Below are 5,729 nucleotides of genomic sequence, written 5' to 3' on the forward strand. Positions count from 1 at the left end.
ACTTTTTGAAACGACTTTGGATAACTTTTGTATGTCGATCTCGAGCATTAGGATTGTGATACACTATGACCTGACCTAGCTTGATAGACATTTATTGACCAACGTATATTCTCTAGGTTGAGATCTACGGTTATTTGGTAATCCGAGTTTCGATCACATTTTGGTGAACGACTTTATATGCTGCTAAGGTGAGTTTCATTGATCCCTTTTTAATTGTTTTTGCAATATATATTTTTGGGCTGAGAATACATGCTCTTTATTTTAAACGCAATGGATACAAGTACATACTAAATTCTACACTGAGTTTGAGCCGAAAATCCCTTAGCTTTGGTAACTGTTAACTGCCAGTTATAAGAACTGGTGGGCGCGAGTAGTAGTATATGGATCCATAGGGCTTGATATCCTCGTCCGAGCTAGAGCACTAGCCTTTTAACGGACGTATGCTATTTGAGAAGCGTACACGTTGGTTTGCGTGTATTATTAAGATGATTATACAAAGGGTATAAATTATATATACGTTAAGTTTAGTTACCAGGGTGTTCAATTTTGTAGAATATTTTGATAAACGTTTCTGGATGAAACAACTGAAATCTTGTGATCCACTTTTATATACAGATTATGCGAAACACTAAAACTATGAACTCACCAACATTTGTGTTGACACTTGTTAGCATGTTTATTCTCAAGTTTCCTAGAAGACTTCCGCTGTTTGCTTATATGATAGACAAGCTATGTGCATGGAGTCTTACATGGCATATTTTTCAAGAAAACGTTGCATTCACCAAATCATCACCATGTATCTTATTTTGACTGCATTGTCAACGGAAGTACTGTTGTAAACTATTATTTACAGTGATTGTCTATATGTAGAAATCATCAGATGTCGAAAACCTTTGATTTAAATATTCATATTTGGTTTGCCTTTTCAAAAGAATGCAATGTTTATAAAACGTATCATATAGAGGTCAAATACTTCGCAATGAAATCGATGAATGACGTGTTCGTCCATATGGATTTGGAGCGATCGTCATACATATGTACCTGTATGAATTGATAGAGATCGCTATGAATTAGTTGATTGGGAGCGGATGGAATGATAAATGACATGAGTGGTTCCTTAGGATGGTGATCAGCTTACGAACATTTGCCTTTCAAGTTATCTATCTGCAAGTAACAATGATCAATCAGTAGTAATGTGCTTAAAGCACAACTATCCACAATAAAAACTGAATGGAACATATCATGTTAGGAAACAATAGTCATATTTCTGTTTCACTACATATTTATGTCGTTCTGAAGAAATACGTCTTCTGTTTCACTACACGTCTTCCATAGATTGTGAACTTTAACCCTTATTTTCCAATCAATTATTTCCCATATCAGCCTATACTAATAAAACAATTATTACATAATAATTTCTGCATACACAAAAGAAAATATATAAATGAAAATATTTTGTAGCAACCTTGAAAGGAACATTATTTCAACTGAAACTAATTCATAGGACATATTTCAACCAAATAGGAAAACCCCTGCAACTGAATATTATTGTTTGTAAGTTAGTCACATAGATGTAAAATTACTACCAACTGAAATATGAGTTTGAGAAGACCATCTCCAGCTTCCGTGGCTGCTTTCAGTGTCGGATATATGTTGAGCTAACCACTCAGTTAGATCTCGAACATGTACCCAATCAGATGCAAACGAACCTTCAAATTTTCCATTTAAAAACTTTCAGAAACATGAAACTTTATAGAAAATAGCAGTGCAAAAAATGAAACGACTATTGAAATGAACACAAAAAAAATTTGTTAGTTAAGTACTCACTTTCCCTTGAAATAGAATCTGGCCCTCGATCACCAATAACTCCAGGATATATAGGTCCGTTGATTGTTCTGTTTAACTACACAACAAAGCAGTTTTTATATCACACGATCAGTTATACAGATGATTAAGTGCGATTGCAAACTTGTAGGGTACGTAATATATAACACAAAGTGTGAATGCAGACGCTTTTGGGAGTAGAAGGAAGCTTGCCTTTGAAAATATCGTCGACAGGTCATCGAAATCTGAAAGAGAGTCTACACATGTTCCTGTAAAAAAATGAGATTTGAAAAAGCTTTTTACAATATGTGTTGATCTGAAATGTTTAAGAGCAAAATAATATAAATAAAAAGAGTGTACATCAGATGGTTAGAAGTGACCAAACTTCTACACTTTTGTTTATCTTTGTCAATGGTGGTGCTTGACTTCAAGGATGTATGTACCAAAAGTATTTTGCTTTCGTGAATCTATAGCAAAGTACCTTGGCACAAGGTCTCCTATGCGCATCTGTCCCATGAAATCCTGATAAAAAAAAAATCATGCTTTGAAAATTTACTCAATTTATTGTTATTAAATAACAACGTATAGCATAAATACTCGACGATTCTTCATATACCGACAATATATTCATCAGGTCGTTAACATCTTATAGATGAATTTGAAGCATGAAAATACGAACACATTACAACACTAACCACTCGATAACACTCTGCTCATATGCACTGTATCGCTGACACACTGTTTGTGTAACTCTTAAGGTCTTCAAAGGTAAAAAAATAGTATTTGTAGCAATAAAAGTGTTGTCATCTTCCTGTTGAATCATCAGCATCATAAATCAGAATTATTGATGTGCCAGTGACACATGACCAGTTATGCGCTTGAAGTCAAGCTTGAAACAAAAACATTACTCACAACAACAGCAACAACAACAACAACAACAGTACCCAATACCACTTGAGTGGTGTATGGGGAGGTGAGATGTAGACGGATAAAGAATAAAAACAAGTCATTTCTCCACCCAGAAAAGTAGAGAAAGTCATCCCTCTCTTTATTCGACAACTATCAAAGTCACAAACCCAATCCAATTGGTCCAACATACGCAAAACATATCTACTTCTTTAGAATCTTAGGCGGAATTACCGTATAAAAAAAAGTAAAAATCATATTCTTCATGATATCATCTACGGAGTAATATTTTAAAACATTACGTAATACTCAACATAAAAATTCTACTACATCAACAACTAATTTTTACAGAAATAAAGAATTAATCTCAAAAATAGGATTGACAAACCTAGAAGATGAGAAACACACAATCATTACCATCGCCAAATTATTTGCATAGAAAAAGAAAGAAGAAAACGATACCTCGGCCACCATGAATTTGAATTGAGAATGAAATTGACGAAATATTCCCGATTTAATTGCTTGAGACTGCTGATTAAAATAAGATGAGGCGGATATTTTTATTGGGAAATATTCCCGATTTAATTCCTGATGAAGGGGAACTGAACGAACCTGGCGAACGGTTGAATAACAATATGATGCGTAATAATATTGTACTCCTTATTTTTTTAATGATAAGGGTAAAGGGTAATTAAGGGAGATAATTCTTTTAGAATTCATTTATTAGCTAATAATTTTAAATGAGGATTATGTGCCGTTGGATTAAGGGGTATTGTGAAGTCATTTTTTAATCCAACAATTATTAAAGGAGTTTTTTAAAAAATTATTACTTAATAAAAACCCTCTTTTAAGGTATAGAGTGATCATGATAATTAAAAAAAAAAAAAAAAAAAAAAACGCATCCCTTTTCTCTCCTCCTCTGGTCGATACCTGTATCACCATCATCATCATACCCAGCGCCATTCATCACTTATCATAGATTACTCACTTGATCGTGCAATTGATTAGATATCCGTGTTCCTCTCGGTCATCTCTATGAGATGATAGCTTCAATTTCTCTTTTTAGGGTATAATTATGAAAACCTTACTTTTATTTTTCTTTTAATATTACATATATATAGTGTAGATTAGTCCTTGCTCGAGATTATGATTGTATGCATGTTTGTGTATTGGTTTGCTAATTGTTTGTTAAACTTTTGTCAAAAACGAATTTGTAGTTGTTGTTTCGGTTAAGTTCTCGTTTGTATCTGATTATTATAAGTTTATAAATGGATTCTTCTCGAAAAGTACCTAATTTTTCGTTTAGAAAACACGTTCGTTATACAGATCAAAAGTATGGTTAAAATACGATTTCTGAAAACTGCATAAACCACTGTTAACGTTTGTTGTTACCAGGACTATTTCAAGTCAAACATGTTATAAGGATTTTTGTGCGGGTTGTTTACTAAAAAACGAAGCACCTCCAATTGGCAGTAACTGAATTGGAGTTGCTAAGATTTTTCAAGAAAATACAGAAGTTACTGCTGTAAAACAAAATTTAAATCATTGTTTTCGCAAATGTTTTGTGTTTTAAAATAATGGCTTTTGATTTAAATCTGGAAATTTTTATACAAACTTTCAGTTAACTATCAAGCTTTTTCAAGTGTCATTGCATAATGTGGTGTCTTGTTTGGTACATGGATTTTGTGTTGTGAAATTATTTGGGGTTTCACTTTTTAAGTCAAAGGTTAAACTTTTTGAGTCAACGTGTGGTCAAATAGAAGTAAAACTTTACTTGAGTAAAATGTTAGTAACTTGTGTAGTATTTTGTAGTGCTAAGTGGGTGTTATCCGGTTTTAACCGAGTACTGACACTACTGTTTGCTAAAGTGTGTTTAATATGTATTTGTGAACTTGAGTAGTGGGCGTCGGATTCAGTTGACTTTCTTTTTTGGTCAACACTTGTGAGTCAAGAAATTGTTAAACTTTATACGTATCATTTAATACCAAACTACACTTTGAAACACGTTTAATCTTGGAAATTTTGTCAACGACTTGTGAGTCAGTCTCGAGCATAGGACTTATGGATACACTATGGCATAACTTAGTTATATTAGACAATTATTGACCAAACGTATCTCTAGGTTGAGTACACGGGTCAAGGTTTTCAACTTGCATATCATTTTGTTGATTACTTAGATATGCAATCAAAGGTGAGTTCACAGTCTCACTTTCTATTGTTTTAAACATTTGGGATGAGAATACCTGCTGTTTTGAAACTATTTTACATTATATACACGATTATTTAAACTACGTATTGCATGAGTCAAGCTCCCTAGTCCCTACGACTAGTTCACTAAGTCAAGCTCCACTCCCTACGACTTGTTCACCGAGTCAAGCTCCCTACGATTTGTTCACCAAGTCAAGCTCCCTTCGACTTGTTCCTTTGATCAAATTCTTCACACTTTCAACAAAGTGTCCCCCAACAACAAAAAAAGTTAAATTTAAGATATGTCGATAAATTATATATTTTGTCATTCATTTAATATGTTATCTGAATTAATTAGTTTTCTTAATAAATTAAATGAGAAAAAAATTATGGTTGAATGTTTTGGTGGCTTCCAAATATAAAAATGGTAGAATTTGAGTTTCAGTGATTTTTTAATATTATCTTGAATAAGAGATCTTTAATTTGGGACAAATATAAATAACTAGTTGTGGAGCCCTCGCTTCGCGCCGGGGCTCCTTTTTGAATGCGAGTTAAAAAAATAAAAAAATCTTGATCTATTTTGTAAAAAAGAATTTTTTTCGATATCTAACATTGAAGGGTTGTTCCTTTGTGAAAGTTGCTTCTTTTAGCGTTCGTGTTTTTTTTTTTAAAGTTAGTTGATCTATTTTGTAAAAAGGAATGTTTTTCGACATCTTTTGGTAGCATTGAAGGGTTGTTCCTTTTATGAAACTTGCCTCCTTTATCGTTGAGGGAAAAAAAAGGTTAGTTGATTTTTTTGGTAAAAAAGAATT

At 32.9% G+C, this 5,729-nt stretch overlaps 1 long non-coding RNA gene across 3 annotated transcripts; it reads right to left on the reverse strand.

Annotated features, from left to right (window-relative positions):
- Positions 1 to 888: 888 nt before the first annotated feature.
- LOC139893374 (uncharacterized) lies at positions 889 to 3,300 on the reverse strand. 3 transcript variants are annotated; one of them, XR_011774504.1, is made up of 6 exons: positions 2,520 to 2,727; positions 2,185 to 2,346; positions 2,038 to 2,093; positions 1,828 to 1,903; positions 1,587 to 1,709; positions 889 to 1,164 (listed from the first exon to the last, which is right to left on the reverse strand). It is a non-coding gene; the product is annotated as an uncharacterized lncRNA (long non-coding RNA). The 3 variants fall into 3 exon arrangements; XR_011774503.1 differs by lacking the exon at positions 889 to 1,164 and adding an exon at positions 3,193 to 3,300 and having other exon boundaries at positions 1,329 to 1,709; positions 2,520 to 2,635; XR_011774502.1 differs by lacking the exon at positions 889 to 1,164 and having other exon boundaries at positions 1,329 to 1,709.
- Between the last annotated feature and the right edge of the window lie 2,429 nt (positions 3,301 to 5,729).

Source organism: Rutidosis leptorrhynchoides, chromosome 2 (assembly GCF_046630445.1).
Source record: "Rutidosis leptorrhynchoides isolate AG116_Rl617_1_P2 chromosome 2, CSIRO_AGI_Rlap_v1, whole genome shotgun sequence".
Classification (NCBI taxonomy): domain Eukaryota; kingdom Viridiplantae; phylum Streptophyta; class Magnoliopsida; order Asterales; family Asteraceae; genus Rutidosis; species Rutidosis leptorrhynchoides.